The sequence below is a fragment of the Gopherus flavomarginatus genome, assembly GCF_025201925.1.
Source record: "Gopherus flavomarginatus isolate rGopFla2 chromosome 13 unlocalized genomic scaffold, rGopFla2.mat.asm SUPER_13_unloc_3, whole genome shotgun sequence".
Lineage (NCBI taxonomy): Eukaryota > Metazoa > Chordata > Testudines > Testudinidae > Gopherus > Gopherus flavomarginatus.
Genome location: NW_026114611.1, coordinates 2,852,606 through 2,874,355, shown reverse-complemented (window position 1 = coordinate 2,874,355; position 21,750 = coordinate 2,852,606). Strand labels below are relative to the sequence as shown.

At 52.4% G+C, this 21,750-nt stretch overlaps 2 long non-coding RNA genes and 3 other non-coding genes across 6 annotated transcripts in view; 3 read left to right on the top strand and 2 right to left on the bottom strand.

Annotated features, from left to right (window-relative positions):
• Positions 1-21,750, top strand: part of LOC127041585 (uncharacterized) — a 593,788-nt gene that overhangs the window by 167,392 nt on the left and 404,646 nt on the right. The window lies entirely within an intron of this gene.
• On the bottom strand, positions 10,196-10,268 carry TRNAF-GAA (transfer RNA phenylalanine (anticodon GAA)). The gene has a single exon. It is a non-coding gene; the product is annotated as a tRNA-Phe (tRNA).
• On the bottom strand, positions 11,194-11,275 carry TRNAS-GGA (transfer RNA serine (anticodon GGA)). Its single transcript has one exon. It is a non-coding gene; the product is annotated as a tRNA-Ser (tRNA).
• LOC127041587 (uncharacterized) overlaps positions 17,427-21,750 on the top strand; it is a 65,915-nt gene continuing 61,591 nt past the window's right edge. Inside the window, exon 1 of the long non-coding RNA XR_007771681.1 lies at positions 17,427-17,492. This is a non-coding gene — a long non-coding RNA (uncharacterized LOC127041587). The remainder of the gene's footprint in view (positions 17,493-21,750) is intronic.
• Positions 20,383-20,464, top strand: TRNAS-ACU (transfer RNA serine (anticodon ACU)). Its single transcript has one exon. It is a non-coding gene; the product is annotated as a tRNA-Ser (tRNA).

The following is a 21,750-nucleotide window of genomic DNA, read 5'->3' as shown; positions in this document are numbered from 1 at the left end:
AGTTCAACAGGCCTTGGCACATGCTGTGTGGGGCAGGAGGTCCTTGTATTTGGAGCAGTGGGAGTGAACTGTGTGCAGTTGTGTCTCTGAGCACAACTGTGAATGTTATGTGTGTGGGGGGGTTATTGTGAGTGTGGCTGGGAGTGTGATTGTTTCTCTCTTTGGAGGTTGGACTAACATGTCCCTCTGGGTGTGTTGTGTGTGAGTGTTCTTGGGATTGTGTGAGTCCCGTGTGTGTGTGTGTGTGTGTGTGTGTGTGTGTGTGTGTGTGTGAGAGAGAGAGAGAGAGAGAGAGAGAGAGAGAGAGAGAGAGAGAGAGAGAGAGAGTCACTTGCTGCAGAATACAAAATCCTGCAAAGCCATTTCCTGCTGGTTAGCGCAGCAACACACTGATACAGTGTCACAGACACACACACACACACACACAGAGCAGGGCTCAGCAGAGGGCAGCAGGGACACACACGTCTCCCCTGGGCCAGCTTGGACAATTGTCCATCACTACTCGGCACAGTGCTGGTGCCCCCACACGGGGTGGGCAGTGACCCGGCAGAGGGGGCAGATGTGCTGGATCTTTAAAAGCAGCAGAGAGTCCTGTGGCACCTTATAGACCAATAGACGTATTGGAGCATGAGCTTTCGTGCGTGAATTCCCACTTCGTCGGCTAGATTCAGAAGGAAGCACTTTGGGAAAATCAGTCAAGGCCCTTAGCAGAGCTGGGACACAGACCCAGTGACCCCTGCACCACCCTGGGAGGGCAGTGGGGTTTAGTGGTCAGAGCAGGAAGGGGCTGAACACCAGGACCCCTAGGTTCTATCCTTGGCTCTGGAAGTGGAAGGGGTCTAGAGCAGGGGGACTAGGATCCAGGACTCCTGGGTTCCATAGGGGAGACTGTTTTTCCCTGTGCTTCCCTCCCTAGAGAGCCCAGCCCAGCCCCCTAGTGGAGACTGAGCAGGAGTGGGGGGAGTTGTTCTCCCACTTTGGAGTTATGATTCAAACTCCTCCCCCAGGGACTGTGACATCACAGAATCTGCCCCCCCCAACACAGAGAAAACTAGTGGGGTTAGAAGGGTTCTAGCTGCAGACAACCCTTGTCATTGCAAGAAGCCCCCAAACCTACTTGCACCCACAAAACACCCTCTCAGGGTATACGCCCCCTGCTAGAACAGGACTTCTTGCTCCCACCTCTTTTCTTATCACCACAAGCTGCTCCCAGCCAAGCACCACACCCCATTCACACACCTTTTGTCAGTACGTAGCTCAGTGGCAATCACTGCCCCGAAGTGCCTCCGGTGCAGACACTCCCCACACGAATTCCCCACACCGGACTCTGTCCACACACAGAGAATTCTCTCTGCCCGGCTCCTTCGGTTCCTCTCGCTGCTCCTCGTACTGCCTCCAGACATTGCTCATCTGCATAACTCCGCCCATGGACACATGACACCTTCTGTCCTGCTGGTTTCAAGGGAGTGAGTTGCCCTTGGGGAGTGAGCAGGTCACAGCACATCACAGCCCCAGCGCACGTCACAGCCCCAGCCAGGGCCGGCTCCAGGCACCAGCTCAGCAAGCAGGTGCTTGGGGCTGCCAAGGGGAAGGGGCGGCACGTCGGGCTCTTTGGCAGCAATTCAGAGGCGGGTCCCTCGGTCCCTCTCGGAGCGAAGGACCTGCCACCGAGTTGCCACTGAAGAAAAAGGCAGCGCAGTGGAGCTGCCACTGATTGCGATCGTGGGTTCTTTTTTTTTCCCTGCCACCTGGGGCGGTAAAAACCCGTTAGCCAGCGCTGATCCCAGCACACGTCACAGCCCCAACACACGTCATGGCACGTCACAGCCTGGGGCAGGGAGATATTGGGGGAGGGGATGGGGGAGAATGGGGGAGGGAGACCCGTAGGGGCAGGGGATATTGAGGTCAGGAGGAGAGGAGAGGGGGTTGGCAGAGACCCAGGTTAGGGTGCAGGGAAAATGGTGTGGAGTGGAGGGAGCTGGGGGACAGAAGAGACATGTGTGGAGTGGTGAAATGTTGGTCCAGTGAAACTGAGTCACTCCCAGGACATGCTGTGCAGGGGGGAGCACAGGGGCAGGGAGAGAGAACCAGCCCCACAGAGCCCAAGAGGATATTGGGGCAGGGGAGGGGATGGAGGGATGAGAGACCCAGAGCCATAGACCTCCCCTGGCTCCCAAGCTTTGGGGGGAGGGGGGAACTGCCCCACAGCACTCGCCAGTGGCGTGGCTGGGAACCAGAGGAGTGGACCAGGCTGGGGCTGGGTCACTTCACTTACCATGCAGTGAGTGCAGGGCGGGGGGATGGGTCTGGGGCGGAGCAGGGACGGGAGCCATGGGGAAGAGCCATTCAGCCCCTCCTGCAGCAGCTCCCAACCCCAGCTCATCTCCAATCTGCCTTCTCCCCTGAGCACGCCAGCGCTGCTCCACTTCTCTCGCCTCCCAGGCTTGCGATGCCAATCAGCAGTTTAGTGCAGCAAGCCTAGGATGGGAGGAGAATTAGAGCGGGGGCTGCGTGCTCAGGGGAGAAGACGGAGCAGAGGTGAGCTGGGACAGAGAGCGGTTCCCCTGCACGCCCCTGCCCCCATTACTTGCTGCAGGCAGCCCTCCCTCTAGCCCCCTGCCCCAGCTCACCTCCACTCCACAGCCTCCCCTGAGTGCGCTTTTTGGTGCCCCCAACCACTTGGCACCATAGGCGGCCGACTAGTTCACCTAGCGGTTGCACCGGCCCTAGACACTGCCTGTCAGCAGGATTTCTCCTCCTCCTCAGTGAGACTAAATCTCTGCACCTAGACAGCCGGTCCGTCTGCTGCACCACAATCCCTCATGCCTGAGACTCCCTGCCAAAGCCCTGCACTTGGCTCCAGATAATTAAGTCTCACATCTCACTGGGAACTCCACTTCTTGTGCCCAGAGAGTCTCGGCCCCCCTCAGTAACTGACCTGAGAAACACGGTTTCTGCATAAGCAGCAAAGAGTCGTGTGGCACCTTATAGACTAACAGACGTACTGGAGCATGAGCTTTCGTGGGTGAATGCCCACTGTGTCAGATGTATCAGTGTCTGTCTTTTCCAAAGAAGTATCCGGAGGGCCTTTTCTTATGTGGCCTAATGGATAAGGCTTCTTACTTCAGATCAAGCGATTGCAGGTTCAAGTCCCTTTATAGTTGTGCTGGTGCACTTTTACTTTCGTGCTGAAAGTCCTGCTCCCTTCAGGGCTGGAACCTCTTCTTGGCTGCTCAGGCCAATGCTCTGCCTTCAGCTAGAGCCCTAGGAAGGAGTTGGGGGATGGGTGTCACAAAGGCTGGGGCAGGAGCCCCTGTTGCTTCCAGTCTAGCCTTTGCCCTTCCTGACTTGCCAAAGAAAATGGGCGGCTGCCCGGGCTAGCATGTGGAGCAGTTTCCCTCTTCCAAATGTTCACCTGTCCCTGTGCTTGAGGGGGCTTGGTGAATAGCACCTTGGGAGCCTGAGTGTTTCTCTGCTTCTCACCAGCTGGGGAAAAGCCTCTTGGGGTAAAATCTCCTGCCCCACGGCAAAAGTGAGCACCTTGAGTGGAAACAGTAAGAGGCCCCACTGGTGGGGCTGGCCCTGCTTTCCAACCATCTTCGATAATGGCCACAGAGCATCAGCAGTTGCCCCGCATGCTGGTCTGCAGGTGGCCTTCAGGGATGTTTGGCATGGCAGGGAGCAGGCTGGCTGAGTGTTTTGGTGCCTGTCTGAAGGCCACACAGAGGCATGGTCCTGCTCTCTTCCTGCTCTGACCTTGGTTGTTGTGTGGCTTTTAAGCCTTCCCTTGGAGCCATCAGCACCAGCCGCCTCTGCTCTAGATGCCCAGAGGAGGAGAGGTGTGCTGGGCTCCAGCCTGGGAAGCCTGGCCCTGGCACTCCTTCCTTGAAATGCCATGTGGGCAAGAGGAAGAGTTGAAGCTACAGGGACCAAAGTTGTGGACATCAGGTGAAGCAGCAAGAAACCCAACCATCAGGTCAACCCGCAGGAATCTCTAGCCAGACTGTTAAGTTCTAGGACCTCACCCTATAGCGGCCAGCTGGACCAAAGACCTATCTCCAGTGGGCATCAGTGATCCAGGAGGAGGAGAAAAAAAACCTCACTGAAGTTCACCCAGGTAGAGGTTAACCATACACATTGAGCTCCAAGGCTTTGCAGCAAACCACAATATCTCCAGGAGGCCCTACTGAGATTTGAACTCAAACTCCAGGATTCAAAGTCCTGAGTGCTGCCTCTTACACCATGGAACCTGCTGCTAGAGCCTGCTTCTAGACCCTTGTGTCTCTCGGCTGACTGGTTTGCACTCTGCACTTATTGCTTCCCACCAGCGGCTTCCTCTCACAGGACACTCTCTCCTCCTCCAGCGACTGTTGTCCTGCACTATGGGATCCGTGGGTCCTGCCCTGAGTCCCCACATCCCCCTTCTTGGTCTCCATTCCCTGCAGGCTGCACAAATGTCAGGGGAGGCTGCTGCTCCCTTCACTCGGAGCTCCCCCTCATATTGGCCAGCTGCAGCCTCATCTCCTGGAACTCGGGCAGCTGTCACTTGATCCGGTTGTACGGTCACATGATGACTGGCTCCCCAGCCTGGATGCTCTTGTGGAAATCCCACAGGTGACACTGCAGGACTTGGCACCATTAGTCTCTTTGATATTGCGGTGTTTGCCTGACCGCTGGAACAAAGCCGCCAACTCCTCCCTCACCGACTCCCGTCAATCCCTCTGGTTGCCATAGAACCCTCTGATGCTTTCCCGTTCTGCCAACAACACCAGGCCTCACCCCCCTGCTCCTTTATCTTGCAAGCTCTGGATGTTCAGCTTCCAATATCCTCTGCCCTGGGTCAGGGACAGGGACAGCTCCAGGCACCAGCGCAGCAAGCTTGTGCCTGGGACGGCAAGCTGCGGGGAACGGCCTGCCGGTCACTGTGAGGGTGGCAGTCAGGCTGCCTTCGGCAGCATGCCTGCAGGAGGTCCTCTGGTAATGTGGATTAGGTGACATGCCTGCAGGAGATCCTCTGGTAATGCGGATTAGGTGACATGCCTGCAGGACGTCCTCTGGTAATGCGGATTAGGTGGCATGCCTGCAGGAGATCCTCTGGTAATGTGGATTAGGTGACATGCCTGCAGGAGGTCCTCTGGTAAAGCGGATTAGATGGCATGCCTGCGGGAGCTCTGCCAGTCCCGCGGTTTCAGTGGCAATTCGGCAGTGGGTACACTGAAGGAGCAGGACTGGTAGACCTCCTGTAGGCATGCCACCGAATCCGCGTTACCAGAGGACCTCCTGCAGGCATGCCATCGAAGGCTGCCTGAATGCCGTGCTTGGAGCGACAAAATACATAGAGCAGCCCCTGGTCAGGGAATTGTCCACACTGAGCACATGGTGAAAGTAGCGTGACCCGAACAGTCCATAAGCACCACCCTGCACTAGGCTGTCGACATGCTCTCCTTCACGTAAATCCGGTCAGTGCGACTCCTGGCTCATCCCCGCAGAAAGGTGAACCCCTCTGGGGCTGGTGTGAGTGCCTCTAAGCCGACCTCACTACAGACCTGCGCCAGGTAGTGCTCAGTGTAAAAATGTTTCCTCTGACAGTCAGGAAAACAGGACCAGCGGTCCTCAGGCTGGCTGACACAATTAAAATCCCCCCCCAACACCAAACAGTCCAGAGGAAAGGAGCCAGTTCCTTCCACTGATCTTTCCATTCATGTCTTAACTGGGGACCATACACGCTAATATAGCCGTAACCAGTGCTGCAGAGCACAAAGTCCACCAGTAATGCCCTCCCTGGTTGGAGTTCCAGCCCCTTCTGTATTCACACCGCAAATGTGAAGAGCAAGACTCCAACCCCATCATTCTTCCCTGGCCTGGAGGACCAGAGAGATGGGCCCTTCTTGCAATCACCCTCTGCCCATCAATCTACCCTAAACTCATGAATGTGCATTTTCCCAACACCCACCATGTCCAAGTCCAGCTTCTCTAAGGCACTGAACATCAAGCGCCTCCTCCTGGGCCCCCAAATCCCTTCCACCTTTCACACAGCTGTTTTCACAGATGAAAGGTAGAGGGGAAAAAAGAAGTTCTCCTCGTGCACAGATTTTGAGAGCTTTTCCTCCTGATCAGCAAGTGGATTAAGCACATCTTCAGGGGGGTTTGGCATGGCAGGGAGCAGGCTGGCCGGGTGTCTTTGTGGCTGTCTGCTGGCTATGCATAGGCATGATCCTCCCCTCCTCTGGCCGTGACCTCAGTTGCTCTGTAGATTTGAAGCCTTTCCTTGGAGCTGTCAGCACCAGCCACCTCTGCTCTAGGTGCCCAGAGGAGGAGAGGTGTGCTGGGCTCCAGCCTGGGGCTCTTCCTCCCTCCTGCCTAGCCCTGACTATCAAGCCTGGCTCTGGCCCTCCTTTATTCAAGCACCATGTAGGCAAGAGGAAAAGTGTGGCAGGAAGCACAAGGGCCAAACTTTTGGGCCCCATGTGAAGCAGCAAGAATCCCAATCACCAGATCAAACCACAGGACTGCAGGCATCAGCAACCAGGGTAGCAAGTTCTAGAGTCCCAACCAATTTTGGCCATCACAACCCAAAACCTGGCCCTAGTGGGCAAGTCACCCAGCAGGAGGGGAAAGATCTGCTCTTGTACAGCTGGAAACAAGGAAGTTGAGCACTGTGAGTCCAGGGCTTTACCACAAGCCAGCATAAGGTCCCACTGAGCTTTGAACTCAGATGGAACGACTCAAAGTCCTGAGCGTTGCCCATTACACCATGGGACCAGCTTGAGCTGCTTTCTCCGCACAGTGGTGACCCTCACGGGGCTGGCTCATGTAAGGGACTGTTGGCCCCTTACTAAAACTTAGTGGGGTTTTCGTTGGCTAGTTCCCAGTCCCAACTGATGGGGGAAGGGCCAATGGGAAATCAGGACCCAGAGACTGACAGTCCCCAGGGGCAATGGGGAGAGGCCAAATCTCCAAGTTAGCCGGACTGACAGGCCAGACAGTGTAATGAGGGCGTCACCAGGCCAGGGTGTCCCATCCTCTGTGTGAGCTGGAACTGCCTGGGCCAGAGTGGGGTGGAGCTAAGGAGAGAGCAAGAGCCCGAGAAGAGCCAGGGAGCAGAGCTGCACCAGCCAGGGAGAACCAGGCAGATCTGTGCTGGGAGCCGAGCCGCAGCAGCACGAGCCATAGAAGCTGCCCAGGGAGCAGATCTGTGCTAGGAGAAGAGCTGTAGCAAGCGGAGCCAGAGGAGCAGCCCAGGGAGCTGGAGGCAGAGCCGCAGCAGCACTGGGGCTGGAGGTGGGTGCAGTGAGCAGTGTGGGAGAGCGAGGGAGACCCTGGGCAGAAGGCCCAGTGCAAGGAGATGCCACCCATCAAGAGATCCCCTACATGGGGGCTGACACTGGGAACAAGGGTCATGTCACCTAGAGCATGTGGCCACTGCCAGAGCAAGTGTCCAGCCCATGGTGTCCCTGCAGCACAGCCAGAGCCTGCGAAGGAGGCCTGGGACATGTGAGGGAGAGACTGTGACCTGCCCTGACCCTCCATAGACGCTGGTTGTGCTCTCCCTGCACCACAGAACAGGGTGACTTGTTTTCCTTTAATCTTTCCTTATGTTTTACATTGATTGCTGGGTAATAAATGGTGTTTGCTTGAAGCACATGCAATGAGGAGTGGGTCAGGGAAGTGCCCAGAGTGGAGACACTGTAGTCCTGTTCAAGTGATCATGACAAGATTGGGGGTGAAACAGTGATGAGCTGCCAAAATCTTAACAACCGGCTCCCTATAAAAATTTTTGATTTAAGGGGGGGAAGCGGGGGGGGGGGCCGGGGCTGGAGAAGACATACTTGTGGGGCAAGGGGCCCCTGCAGGGGCTGGGGAAAATTGCCTCCCCCACAGCAGCCCACAGCAGCCCTGGAGCTTGCAGCCTCCTCCCCTTACCTTGCCTGCAGCTCAAAGCAGCAGGACGACTCAGAAGCTCAGAAGCTCAGCTGGTGCCGGTGGCTGGTCACACTGCAGCTGGTGGGAAATGGGGGAGGGGCCAGGGGAACCTCAGCCTGCAGACCGGAGTTCTTTGCCCATCCCTTGGCCCTTTAACAACCGGTTCTCCACAGAGGTCTAATTTAGCAACCGGTTCTTGGGAACTGGCTCCAGCTCACCACAGGGGTCAAACCCTCCAGGATTCCTGAGCCCAGCCTTGTTGGGGTTACGAGGACTCTGCCACACATGAGAGTAGAAAGAGCATCCTTGGGGTCAGGCAGACCTCTGGCTAAGGGGGTGGGGACTCAGATCCTTTCTCTGGCCAATTGCACCAGGGTCATGTATAATCCAGGGAAGTTCCCCACAATAGCTGGACCTGAACCCCCTGTACACTGTCCTCATTATAGACTCATAGACCAGAAGGGACCAATATGATCATCTAGTCTGACCTCCTGCACAAGGCAGGCCACAGAACCCTACCCATCCACTTTTATACAACCCCTAATCCAGGACTGAGTTATTGAAATCCTCAAAACTGCTTCTCTGTCTCTCTTCCCCTCATCTCTGCTGCTCTCCCTCTGAGCTTTCTCAGTACCTGGCCCCACAGCACTTCCTGCCAGCCAGAGACTGTATGTTCTAGGCCTGTTCCTGTGGATGCGGCCTGTCTCCTGATACCTGAGGAAAGGAACCTTTCCAGGAAATGGCCATGGATTCTGGAAATCTGCATGTGGCTGGTGGAGAAGTACCAGGAATCATTTGGCTCCTGGCATACATGGCAACTTAAAACTGGGTGCCCAGACAGGGGCTTGAACCCTGGATCCTCAGACTAAGAACTTGATGCGCTACTAACTGAACTAGTTGAGATCATCTTCACTGTTCACCACAAGAGCAAGCAGATAGGCAAAAGAGAGGCAAAAAATGTCCCCAGAACCTCTCCTCTTTTTCTGCACAGCCACTGACTGTCAGCAGGATTATTCCTCCTCCTCCCTTCTGTGCCTCAGTGTGACTAAATCTCCACACCTAGACAGCCGGTCCGTCCACTGCACCCTAATCCCCCCATGCCTGAGCCTCCCTTGCAAAGCCCTGCACCTGGCTCCATAGAATTAAGTCTCAAGTGTCGCTGGGAACTCTACTTCTTGTGCCCAGAGAGTCTCAGCCCCCCTCAGTAGATGACCTGAGAAACACAGTGTCTGCCTTTTCTAAAGAAGTGCTTGGAGGGTCTTTTCTTATGTTACCATGTGGCCTAATGGATAAGGCATCTGAGTGTGGATTAGAAGATTGAGAGTTTGAGTCCCTTGGTGGTTGAGTTCCTGCAGTTTTACCATTGTGCTGAATGTCTTGCTCCCTTCAGGGCTGGAACCTCTTCTTGGCTGCTCAGGCCAATGCTCTGGCTTCAGCTAGAGCCCTGGGAAGGAGTTGGGGGTTGGGTGTCACAAAGGCTGCGGCAGGAGCCCCAGGTGCTTCCAGTCTAGCTTTTGCCCTTCCTGACTTGCCAAAGAAAGTGGGCGGCTGCCTGGGCTAGTGTGTGCACCTGTCCCTGTGCTGGAGGGTACTTGCTACATAGCGTCTTGGGAGCCTGGGTGTTTCTCTGCTTCTTGCCAGCTTGGGAAAAGCCTCGTGGGGTAAAATCTCCTGCCCCACTGCAAAAGTGAGCACCTTGAGTGGGACCAGTCAGAGGCCCCACCATGGGGGCTGGCCCTGCTTTCCTACCAACTTGTGATATTATCCACAGAGCATCAGCAGCTGCCCCGCATGCTGGTGACCTTCAGTGGGTGTTCGGCATGGCAGGAAGCATCCTGGCTGGGTGTTTTTGTGCCTGTCTGAAGGCCACACATAGATATGGTCCTGCCCTCAGTTGCTCTGTGGCTTTTAAGCCTTCCCTTGGAGCTGTCAGCACCAGCTGCCCAGAGGAGGAGAGGTGTGTGGGATCACTTTTAAAGATGCCCCTTCCCTGGTACTGCTCTTGCTCAGCTGCACAGAGGAGTATTCATCCCCAAACCCTGCTTAGCAGCCCTCTGGCACCATTCCTGAGGGCTGCCCTGCCTCACTTTCTTCCCACCATGTTGGGAAAGACAACTCTCATCATTAAAGGTCAGATGGGCCAACTAGGGGCAGTAAGCCCCTTTTGTGTTTTCCTACTGCAGGTCCCAAGGTCAGGAACTCACCTTGGGAGCAGGCACTGCTGTGCTCCCAGAGAGCAAGCCATCTCTGCACAAAGCATAATGACAGGGCTTGCCAATGCCCGGGATTGAACCAGGGACCTTTAGATCTTCAGTCTAACGCTCTCCCAACTGAGCTACTTTGGCAGTTGCATGACAGTATTTTGGCCTGTTGCTTCTCTGTCTGGGATGTTTTTGTCAGCAGTCGCACATAAAAAGGACAGGAAAAGAATGGCTGCTTCACACCCCCACTGGAGGAACCCGGCGCCCTTAGCTGTGGTGAATAAGAAGTGTCTGTTGGCTGACAGGGCCTGTCCGCCAGGAGCTGGAACAGTAGCTGCTGCCTCACCCTTGGCTCCAGGCTGTGAGAAATGCTCATTTCCTGGCTGCATGGGCAGATGTTGCTCCGTGCTCTGGAGAGCATCTGTATTGGTCTGTCAACCCCCCATCTTCAATGAGACAGTCTGGTAAGGTCCCAAGTGTCCCCTCTGGTCTGGCAGCTGAGAGTCTGTGCAGACATCAACCCCCCTGCCAGCCCCAGAGCCAGCAGCAGCGCCACCCCCCCCACCCCAGCACCACAGGGTCACTCAATGCACTTCCTGTGGGGAAATGGCTCCTTAGTGTCCAGCTGCTAGAGTGAGAGTCAGGAGAGAGCAGTGTCTGGCTCACCTTAGGGGAGAGAAGAGACCTGATGAGTATGGTTCTCCCTCAGTCTCCCTGCAATGCTGGTCAGTTGTATTGTCACTGTGATAGTCAGTGCTTCCCTTCAGGGCCGGCCCTAGAGGGGTCCGGGACAAATCCCATGGAGTCACTGACTTGGCTCCTTTCACACACTAGAGAGAGGAGCAGAACTAGGGTTATGGCTGATCTATGGGGCACTAGGTGAGTGGCAGAGGCTACAGGCACTGAGAGTTTGCCTGACACCTCAGGGACACAGTGTGAGGTGGTGTCCCAGGGATCTCTATGAAAGGAGCAGAAGAGGATTTACTTGGGGTGGGGAGAGACTTGAGAGTGTCTCAGGGGGTTGTACAGAGGTATTGCCCTGATAAGATACTGGCTAGAACACAGGCCTCGCTGTGAGCAAGATTTGAACCTACACAGGGGAACCCTTTTGGATTTCCACTCCAACACCTTAACCACTCGGCTATCACAGCTGAAGCATAAAGGTGCCCCAATGCCAGAGAAACTGGTAAAGAATCACAATGACCAGGAGTGAAGTCATCTGAACTACAGAATTCCCACCGGAAACCTGACTCCCAAAGCACAGCGGGGTATTTGGATTTGTTCTCTTTGCTTAGCCATGTTCAGTCGCACAGAGAGCGCGTTTAAAAGTCTCCCCTCCCACAGAGCGGGAATAGGAAATGATTCTCAACTTGAAGCCTGATGTGAATGAGGATGTCTGGACCACAGGGCCAGGGACTGACCTTTGCTATAGAAACCAGTGACACACGGAACCAGGCTAAGGAAAATGTTTCCTGGAGTCAATAACTGGAATAGCAGCAGTATTGTGCAGAGAAATGTCTCACAAGAGGAGACAGCGCATTGGTGGTTTGGTAGTAGAAGTCACAGCTACAGCAGGGGAGGTCTAGCTTTGGTTTCTGGCCAACAGAGGAAGGAGTTTTATTATCTCCAAATTTCAGTAGAAAAATTCAGACCCAAACTGTGTGTGGTGGGAGATTCTCTGGTTTCATTTGTTTTTCTCATTTGAAATGTCCTTGATCATTTTTCTGGGAAAACTATTTGGACAAATCCAAGGAAGAGTTAGAACAATTACAAATCTCCATGGGAGTAAGGGGGGTCTCTCAGGACCAGGGGAGGGGTGGAGATTTTCATGGAGGGGAGTTGAGGAGATAAATGAGAGGCTTTTACTCCAGCAAAGGGAGCGGCTTGGGAGTTTCATTTTTACCAAGTGAATCCCCCCCACCCCACACACTGCTTCCCTGCTGCTGCTACCCCAGCTCAAATCTCACTAACACCCCCAGCATGTGACCTACAGCTTCCTCCTGACAAAGTCCTTATCTATCAGAGACAAAATCCCCTCATCTTCCCCTTCTCCCAGCTCAGCCCTCTGCCCCCAGAGCCCAGGACAACCCCGACCTAGCCATGCCGGGGGGTCGGGATTAATCTTCAAGGCTGAGCAAAAAACCTTCAGCCGGGGACGTTTCGCTCCCTTCCCACCTCGGCCCAAGCGGCAAGGGAGAAACGGACGAGACACGCCGGCTGGAAGACACCTCTCTCCCACTTCTCTATAGCCTTCTGTGATGTTATTAATATGAACTGGGACCGTAGGGATCATTGTTGCCACCACTGTTATATATGTGCAGCAAATATTGTGCAAAGGTTGTCGTGTGAGGTGTCTATGACAAGGTTATGATTTGCTGGTTATAATTATGCTGGCTGTATGTGTGTACCATTTTTGTATTTGAAGTTATTAATATGGGCTATGTGCTTGTATCTCAAATGTATTTGATTCCAAGTAGCCTCAGTGTCATCAGCCCCCAACTCCTTCAGGAGTCCATAGCAAAGAGACTCCTCCACCCACAATCCTGGACTCCCTGGGAGGTGCCTTCCACACACACACCCCAACCCAATGGCGCATCAAGGATTAAAGTGGCAGCATCTAGTGTCAGTGGAGGTCAGTGTCTCAGGCCAGACACCTGAGCTGGGGACCCACCCCCATAGCACTGCTCGAGGGCCTGGGCCCGGAGTGTTCACAGCCCCTTCCTTACCCCTCCGAGCCCAGCCTGGCTCCTCACCTGGAATAAAGCAGAAGCGTCCGTCGGCCTCGCTTCTGTACAAGTTCCAGGCGCTGCTGTTGTCCCACAGGAAGCGGGCCGAGCTGCTGGGGCTGGAAGAGGGATCCTCCACCTCCTGCCTCGGGAAGGCTGGAAGGTCCCCACTGACTGGGCAGGGCGATGCCTCCTGCTGGAAATTGGGGCTGGGCTCCTGGGGCCACTGCTGCCCACACAACAAGCCCCAGAACCACCCTGCCGGGTTCCGCTCCTGGGCTGGGTCCTGCTTGCCCAGTTGCACCCTGGCCCAGCTCCATTTTGGTCTTGATGGTGCATCTCCCACCTCGGTGCCTGCGCCGGGAGCAGGTTTCCTCTTCCAGAAGGCTGGGCACTTCCACCTCCTGGCCCGGCCGAGAGCTCCTTCCCCACCATTGGGGACGGTGGGGCCGCTCCGCTCCTGGGGAAGATGGCAGCTGCTTCCCACAGGCTCTGGGGCCACCAGCAGAGCCTTCTTCCTGAACATCCTCAGGAGCCTGGCCATCCTGGAACCGAGCGGGGAGCAGACGTGAGTCTGGGGTCAAGGCAGCCTCTCACTAACCAACTTGTTTGGCCTCTCCCCATCCCTGCCCCAGCCAGAGCAGCTCCTCCCCCCACAAGGGTGCAGGGAGTGCAAGCTACACACACTGGCAGGAGTTCATTGCATGATCTGCTCCCCCTGAACCTTCCCCCTCGTCATCCCTGGGGCTGCAAGAACCGGGGAGTCTCGTCCTTTTCGAGCACTGGGGTCAGTCACAAAGACCATTGGTCACTTTGGACAAGCAGCTCCATCCTGCCAGCCCAGGACACACTCACACTTCCTCCCCCCCACTCCCTGCCCAGGCTAGAGAAGGAACAGAACCCAGGAGTCCTGACTTCTCCTGGGAAACCATTCCCCACTTCAAAGTCCCTAGACATAGCAAGGCCAGGGTCCCTTCGTTTCCCATTGATTTCCATGCTCAGCAGCTCACCGGGTCTGGCCCAGCTCAGAGACTCTCAGCCTGAGGAACAGTCTCCCACAAGGGAAGGGCTGGGAGCCCCATTGCTGGGACCTTGCCAAACATTTGGAGATGGCTCTGGAGAAGCCCCTCCCCAGTCTGAGAGTGAGGGGCTCCTGGGGGCTGTTCGCAAATCCAATCTCCTTTGGGAGAGATTCTCTCCCCTCTTTCTGCCTCTCCCCAGACAGACAGGGGATGCCACTGAGGAACCCTAATGCCACTCACTTACTCTGGTGATGGAGCGATGAATGGAGGATGTTCAGTGTCATCCTTCGCCCTTCTCCTCACTTTCCAAGCCCAAGACAGGCTGGAGAGCAGGGTGATGACCTGAGGAGTTACCCTGCCCAGCCAGCAGACAGAGTGATGACACTGGGCAATCGGTTGGCTGTGAAAACAAGAGTCTGTCTTATTGCCAAGGAAAGGAGAAACTTGGCCAACAGCAGGGGGTGCAGAACATCACCCTAGTGCAGGGGTGACAGTGCCTCTGGGATCCTGAAATCCCAGCACTTTGCACACCTTCCTGGAGCCTCCCAACCCCCCTGGGCTGTTGGGACTGCGACCCCAACCCTACTGATGAGAAACAAGCCTGAGGAGGGGAAGCTACTGACTCAGGGTCACACCAAGTGTCAGAAGTATGGATGGGACCCAGCAGTCCTTCTTTCCAGGCCCCTTTGCTAGCCACTGCTGCACACTCCCTCCCACAGCAGGAAATTGCAAGCAGGCCCTCATGGCCATTCCCCCTGCCTATGAGAGGGAGTGTGCTTCGCTGGAGTCACTGGACCAGGGGACTGGGAGTCAGGACTCCTGAGTTCCATTGATGGGATTTCATACTTTCCCGCTATTGAAAAGTGCTGGGAGAATCTCCCAGACAAAACTTCTGACAGTGCTAATCAGCATCTGACCATTCAAGGGTGGAGCGCACTGCCCAGGAGGAGGAGGAGTGTTTGGCTCTGGGGTTTCACTTCATCTCAGTCTAGAGAGAGGGGCCCAGCCATGGAGTTTGTCTCAAGAAGACCAATTCTCCAGTTTGTTAAGGGCATTTTGAATTCCAGTCCTGTGATCCAAAGTGCTTGGTGTCATTTGCAAATTTTAGAAGCATGCTCGCCACTCCATTTTCCAAATCAGTAATGAAAATATTGAATAGTACCAGACCCCAGACTGAACCCTGCCAGACCCAACCGGTACACCCTCTCTGTTGGAAAGCCAGACATGGAGAAGGGCTCTTGGAGTCTGGGCTTTCAACCAGCTCTGCACCCACATCACACTGATTGCATCTAGACCTCATTTCCCTCGTTTGCTTGTGAGACTGTCCTACGGGACTATGTTAAAAGCTTTAGTAACACCGAGCTAGATCCCATCTACTGTTTACCCACCTCCACTAGGCCCGGAGCCCTGCCGAAGAAGGAAAGAGGATTGGTTTGGAATGATTTGTTCCTGACAAATCCATGCTCACTTGTCCTAAGAACCAAACTATCCTGTTGGTGCTGCTGACAAACTGATAGTTTAAGAATGTATTCCAGTATCTCTCCAGCTATGGAAGTGAGGCGAGCTAGTAAGTCTCAGAGTTCTCTTTGTTCCCTTTTAAAGATAGGTCCTGTCTTGTTGAAGGGTGGGAAGATGTTCTTCTTCAGGGATCTCAGACGAGAACTGGAGCACAACACCTGGTTTGTTAAGACCACAAAAACAGAGGCAGGAATCTCTTCTTTCCTCCTGGCAAAGAACCCCAGGTACTTGAGAGATAGGGACACACACCCATGAATGGGCTTTAAAAAAGGCAGTGGTTAAAAAGTTTTACCCCAACCATTTCTTGTTTCCACAGACTAGACATTTTAGCAAACTTTAGAATTCCTTGGTGCTAAACACCGTGAAACTCCCCTTTCTCCTTCACAGAGGGTTTTAACGCCCCTTATCTCACTCAGGCTAAGGACTGCCCAGAGTTCGAGAACTGTCCCTGTTCCCATTGGACAGATGGGGAGGAGCCTGAGTTCCAGAGAAGGGAAGTGACCAAGGGCCTACACAGCAAGGCGGTGGCAGAGCCAGAAAGAGAAGCCACCGGTCCTGACTCCTGTTCTAACAACCAGGAAACCCCCACTCCCCAGAGGCAGGGATAGAGCTCAGGAATTGAGATAGTGGAGAAATTTAATTGAAACCATTTCTATCAGAAAATTCCATTCAGACTAAACCACTTTCTTTCTTGAAATCAAAATAAATGGGATGAAAGTTCTTTGCAAAAATATTTTGTTGCAAAACAAAAGCATCTCCTGTTTGTCAGAGTGTGTTAAATTGCCTCGTTGCACGCAAAGAGGAGACACTTAGATTACAAACATGAGTTAAGATGTTTCACTCTGAGCTAAGTAGTTGCTGCTCTTAACAATTTCAAAATGAAAAAATACAAATAAAAGAGACTATTTCAGCTATTCTATTATGTCATAATCTGCTCTGAGTAAATGTGATAGGACACCTCATATTATGCACTACTCCTAGTGACACTCTCCAATGGATCCCCATCCTCCACCCACCGTGAGGTAGGTAGGACCGGATCATTACTATCCCTACTTGAAAGAGGGAGAAGCTAAGGCTGAGAAAGGAGAATTGACTTGTCTTAGGTCACACAGCCAGCCAGTGGCAGAATTGGGAATAGGACCCCAAGAGCCCTGATTTTCAAAGTAACCATCAGATCTTGAATTGCAAACATTGACTGACATGAGTAAAGTGCTCTCAAATGAGTTGCAGACCAACACTGCACAGTAATTATTCAGCAAGTATTTTAGGAGAACTTCAATGTTAGAGAGAATCATGAACTGCTCAGAGAATATTAATGCACTGAAGCAGCAGAATTCATCAAATATATAACTGGTTCTGACTTATTTCCTTGGCCTTCAAAGAGAGCAACAAGGACCTGAGTCTCTTCCCTGTCAATAACCCCCTGCTCAGCCAATCAGGGTAGAGACTGAGAACAGGAGGCCGAGGGTTTTCACCAGAGAGCCCAAAGGATGGCCCAAGTCACCGGTGGGGATCACTGTCCGAGCACTATTTCAGCTCCACATTTCTGGGTGGACCTCCCACAGTGTGTGCTACCGAGCACTCCCCCACAACACACACACACACACACACACACACACACCGCTCCTGGTGTTGGGAGGGGAACAGCTGAAAGGACAAAAGAAGAAAGAGACAAAGAGAAAGGAGGGAGGGATGGATGGAGGAAAAGGTGAAACAAAAAGGACAAACCCTAATGTCCCCAGTGATTCTAAAGGACAAAATCCCAGGTGCAGAATAAAATTCTGCATCCTTAAACTTGTATTTTCCATGCCTAGATTTCAACTGTCAACAGAGAGATCAGACTGAACAGGTTTTAAACCTCGAGGAGGCTCTTACCTTCTAAACAGGGACATCTGTTTTCTAGTAAAATCATAAAAAGGGAAGGAGAAAACTCAAAAGAGGTTCCTCCTGGCGCTCACGTCCGTGAACATGAATACTCTCTCAGTCCTCAAAGAGAGAGACTTGGAGAAGGAGACTTGCTGATGCAAAGCCGCAGGGGTCTCTGAGGTTTCCCCGGCCCTTCGCCCCTGTCCTGCCTGGCTGATGTTGCATCTTTCTGTGAGGTCACCACCTCCCCACCACCTTTGACCAATAGTGTGAGGTCCTGCAAAAGGCTTTTGTTATGTCACTGCCATACCCCTCCCTTGCTGTGATAATGTCCTGCCCCTGCCCAGGCACTTTGGAGGTTTGTGCTACTCCCTGTGGATCACCTCACTCAAGGAGCATTCGTTCTAGGAAGCAAGCCGGCTAGACAGTTGTACATCAGACGCTGCTCCCAGCGCTATACTCAGTTTTTCAGAAATTAGTCAACTTTATGGCCAGAAGAGACCATTAGAGCATCTAACCTGACCCCCTGCATATCGCAGGCCTCCTGTATGACACAATAGCTACTTTGGGGGCAAACACATTCCCCAAAGGCATCTAGTTTTCATTAGAAGACATCAGGAGATGGCAAATCCACCACTTTCCTTGGTAGCTTGTTCCTGTGGTGATTCATCCTCGCTGTTGCATATTTGTGTCTTATTTGTAATATGAATTTGTCTCTTTTCACCTTCCAGCCATTGGGCCTTGTTATGACTTTCTCTGCTAGACTAAAGAGCCCTTTCATACCCAACCTTTTCTCTCCATTAAGGCCCTTCAACACTTCAATGAAGTCACCTTTCAATCTTCTTTTGATAAGCTAAACAGGTTGAGCTCGTTCAATAGCTCACCAGAAGGCATTTTTCTCCAGCCCTCAGAACATTTTTTGGCTCTTTGCTCATCAGAATCCTGAACCCCAACTGGATGTGGTTCTTGTTCTTCTGCACAACATAGCTCCTAGAGAAGAGGGATCTGCAAATGCACATTCATATGATCCCTTTGTTTAATTGATGAAAACATAAACTAGACACTAAGAGGACTGGAACTGATTTCAGCTGATGGACAGCATTGCTAGGTTTTTATGCATTTGGACAGTGAAATGTTGAATGTTTACATTCATATCTAGCCCCCTCCCCCCCGTATAGTGGAGCTCCTGAACATAATGGAGAATGGAAATGAAAATGTTTTCCTTTTTTTAAAAAAAAGAAAGAAAGTTATAGAAGAACACTGGGGTTTGAAGTGAGGACCACATGAGCTGCAATCAAACACTCTACCACTGAGCTATACCCCCATGACAATAGGTGCATGGAATCGTGATCTCCAGGACTTTCAAGGACAAACCCTGCTTCATCGACGTCCTTTACCATTCCCAGACCACAGCTGGTTTTAAAAATGGGGTTTGATTAAACTTCTTAAATGTGGTAAACACCACAACTTGCACACCCACCGATATAGCTTCTCCCACTGACATAGCTGCCACCTCTTGGGGAAGTGAATCAACTACACCCACAGGAAAACTCCCTCCCCTCAGCATAGAGCAGTGATTCTCAAACTATGTCAGGACCCCAAAGTGGGATGTGACCCTGTTTTAATGGGGTTGCCAGGGCTGGCATTAGACTTGTTGGTGCCTGAGGCTGAAGCCAAAAGTCTGAATCCCACCACCCAGGGCTGAATCCCTCAAGCTCTGGTTTTCGCCCTCCCCCAACTGGGGCAGGGCTCAGGCTTTGTCTCCTCTGCCTCTGCTCAGTGTGGAGGGGCTTGGTCCCTCTTTCCAGGGCCATGTAGTAAGGTGTTTTTCAGCAGAAGGGGGTTGTAGTGAAAGGAAGTTTGAGAAACCCTGGCAAAGAGCCTCTGAATATGTCTAGACTTGGCTCCCTGTGGCACCATGGGTAATCAGACACTGAAAATACAGCCATGCAGACACCACACACCAACCTTGCCTAGCAGGCAAGAATCAAACCTCCACAGAGAGATGCCTGCTGTTTTTTAACCCAGCTCCCTAAGCACTCAGCCACAACCACTTAACAAAGGGGCTTTTCTACACTATGGTTCTGGTCTCACTGAAGGGTCATTTCCAATTGTTTGCTAGGACCAGCATTAGGGAAAATGGTGCCCTGGGCAAAACTTGTACTTTGGCACTTCCCCATTGCCCCTGAATGATCCCCACTCCCCCTTTACTGCTAGCTCCTGCACGCCCAACCCTTGCACCTCCTTCACCCCTAATCTTGCCCCCTCCTGTGCCCCCTTTGTCCTTAACTCCCTGTGCCACCAGCCATTGCCCCTCTTCTACAGCCCATTCACATGGTTCCAGTGCTGGGGGCCCTGCACTTGTTCTCCCTTTCCCTGGGCTTTGGCATCACTAGCCCTGCTTAGTGTGTAGTGTTCAGTGGTTCCCAAAATGTGGGGCATGACTCCTAGTGGGACACAGAGAAACATTCTTGGGGGCACCTGAGGGCCTGAGCCAGCCCCCATGGAGGAAGCACCATTCAGCCTCACTCTGTCCCAGCTCTTCCCCAACCCCACCCTTATCCTGGGGCTCTGGCTTCCCGCTTGGCCTTGACCCCCTTACCCATCTGCACCCCTCTCCCCAGCAAGCCACAGCCCCACTCCCAGCCTTGGTTCTTGAACGCGGCTTCCAAGGGTCCACAGCCATGGATAAGAGGGCACAGTGTGAAATGTTTGGGGACCACTGGTTTAGGGTGATGTCCTCAATCACTTCTACAAAGTCCAATAAAAGCTATTCCTCATCCACCCACCCCTCCATCAGAACGGACTAGGTATGTTCTGCTGCCCTTCACTCATACAGGAAGGATAATAACATTTCATTCCATTCAATCCTAAAGTGATTTGTAACCCACCACCAGCCAAAACTGGTCATTTTGGGAAAGCAGCCCCATGATGCTGAATACCTAAGCAGAGTAGGTGTATCTGTGCAAACACGGTCAGTTCCTGAAGTCTTTCCTCCAGCTCCTCACTAGATGTGAGGGGGGGAGCTAATTCAGCCCGCGCTTCCGCTTAGTATTTAAAAACTCCTTATTGTCTCTATCTCTCCTAGCCTTAGATTTCTTCTCCTGTCTCTTTCTTGACAGCTCAGATGAGGTGGCCAAATGGTTAAGGTGATGGACTACTAATCCATTGTTCTCTGCATGCATGAGTTTAAATCCCATCCTTATCGGATGTGTTTAGTCTTCACCCTTCTGTTGTAGAAAACCATCTTCCCCCTTTGGTACAATGACAGATCAAACAATGTTGCTTCTTGCGAACAAAACCTACTCAGAACTTTAAATAAAATGTCTAAATCCCAGTTTTCTTTAAAAAAAAACAAATTCTCTAGTAGTGTATTTCTTAGTTTTTATCTCAAAAGGTAACATCCTCATCATCTCCCTAAAACACCCTGGGACCTGCCCAAATTATTAAAATACCCTCAACCTGAGCAAGACCAGAGCAGTGAACCAGAGCTAGTGTCTAGGCCAAGCTGTTCTGAAGGAGGCAACTCAAACATTTTCTCCCTGCTTCTCTTGGCAAGGTCTGACTGAGAAAACTAAATTCCCCAAACTGAAAATTTTCTGCTGAAAAACCAATACCAGTTTGTTTGGAGACTTTGATTTGAAAGTATTATTGTTATTATTCTCTTCTGATTTCTGAATCAGTTCAGTCTCTCTCCTCCAGGTGTGTTTCCAGCTGCTGAGTTGTGGGGGAGAGAGGCCAAGTCATGATGTCTTGCGTATAAGGGAGAAGCGGTGGATGTGATATTCCTAGACTTTAGTAAGGCATTTGATATGGTCTCGCATGATATTCTTATAGATAAACTAGGAAAGAATAGTTTAGATGGGGCTACTAAAAGGTGGGTGCATAACTGGCTCGATAACCGTACTCAGAGAGTAGTTATTAATGACTCCCAATCCTGCTGGAAAGGTATAACAAGTGGGGTTCCGCAGGGGTTTGTTTTGGGACCGGCTCTGTTCAATATCTTCATCAACGATATAGATGTTGGCATAGAAAGTACGCTTATTAAGTTTGCGGACGATACCAAACTGGGAGGGATTGCAACTGCTTTGGAGGACAGGGTCAAAATTCAAAATGATCTGGACAAATTGGAGAAATGGTTTGAGGTAAACAGGATGAAGTTCAATAAAGATAAATGCTAATTCCTCCACTTAGGAAGGAACAATCAGTTTCACACATACAGAATGGGAAGAGACTGTCTAGGAAGGAGTATGGCAGAAAGAGATCTAGGGATCATAGTGGACCACAAGCTTAATATGAGTCAACAGTGTGATACTGTTGCAAAAAAAGCAAACATGATTCTGGGATGCATTAACGGGTGTGTTGTAAACAAGACACGAGAAGTCATTCTTCCGCTTTACTCTGCGCTGGTTAGGCCTCAACTGGAGTATTGTGTCCAGTTCTGGGCACCGCATTTCAAGAAAGATGTGGAGAAATTGGAGAGTGTCCAGAGAA